This window comes from Orycteropus afer, unplaced genomic scaffold, assembly GCF_000298275.1.
Source record: "Orycteropus afer afer isolate SDZICR_OR568_19922 unplaced genomic scaffold, OryAfe1.0 scaffold02219, whole genome shotgun sequence".
NCBI classification, from domain to species: domain Eukaryota; kingdom Metazoa; phylum Chordata; class Mammalia; order Tubulidentata; family Orycteropodidae; genus Orycteropus; species Orycteropus afer.
Window position 1 is genome coordinate 5,704 of NW_006923806.1, and position 1,261 is coordinate 6,964.

The 1,261-nt window shown below is 43.3% G+C and overlaps 1 pseudogene; it reads right to left on the minus strand.

Annotated features, from left to right (window-relative positions):
* Positions 1-159: 159 nt before the first annotated feature.
* On the minus strand, positions 160-990 carry LOC103213437 (annotated as a pseudogene).
* Positions 991-1,261: the final 271 nt, after the last annotated feature.

The window sequence follows — 1,261 nt, forward strand, 5'->3', positions numbered from 1 at the left end:
CATGCAAATTCTTCTGCTAGTTGGAGTTTAGTCCACTTCTATATCCTTCCCTTCAAGGCTCAGGGCTCCAGGATTATCCTCTGTGTCTGTGTTAATTGGTTTCCCTTTTCTTTGTTGAAAAGGGTCTGTGCAGTCTTTCTGCCTGGTCTGCCATCTTGCCAGAACTCCTGGCTGAGGTCTTGCTGCAGCCTCTGCAACAGCTGGTTTAGGAGTTAAGTTTGCTGTCTCTGTGAGGCAGCAGCAGGGGTGGCAAGCAGTTTCCTTTATAGTCAATCACTGCCATTTTGGCCTGATCTTTTATACTCTGATTTAATTTGTAAGCTTCTTATTATTTATTCCTTAAATGTTTGGTACATTGGGAACATTCAGGCATGGAGTCTTTTATACTCTGATTTAGATCTGCAGCATTCTCCGGTAGCCCCTACTTTGACCTTGATACCTAGGGGACAACACTACACACAGCTTTGAATCAAGTTCTTCTCTGTGAGTCAGAAGTCAGCCATGCACGTGACTCATTCATTGGTGTCTCCCAGCTTTCCACAGTCAATGAGCTTCTCAGCATACCTTCTCCTCTCGACAAGGAGCACCTGTAACACCTCCATGCATCTAGGCTGCACCAGTCCTGTAAGCAAATTTAGCAACAGGGGAATGTGGGAGTCTGCACCAAGACCCATGTGTCGGAACCCGAGTCCATGCGAAGTGGTGGCAGGAATGAATAACCTTATTATCTTCCTTCTGAGCGTCTGGGTGACTTAATTTTTTATGTACTTGTTAATTCAAATGTAAACCTTCTACACATTATTTCAGCCTTATTTTCAGTATGTTTAGATGTATAACTTATTTTATATATTATATTTTAGAACAAATTTCTTTCAGAGCCATCTCATCCTCTGTGGCCACTGCACAGATGTCTTAGCAGGTTCTTTCTTCACCATCATCCTGGTGATTCCCTTTTTTCCTCACTTGTGTTAGATGCTCGGCTTCCTTCATGCTACCCCTTTCACTTTCTTGGTTTATTGCCTCACCTAAAGGGATACGTGTGCTGGTAGTGTCCTGAAAAGGGATACATGGGAAATAAATATTTGAGTGGTATGCAAAACCAGACCAAACTCATTGCCGTCAAATTGATTTGGATTCATAGCAACCCCCATTGGGTTTCCATGGCTGTAAATATTTAGGGAAGCAGACTTCCCCCTTTTTTCTGCTGGGGAGTGGCAGATGGGTTCCAACCATTCACCTTTTGGTTAGAAGCCAAATGTCT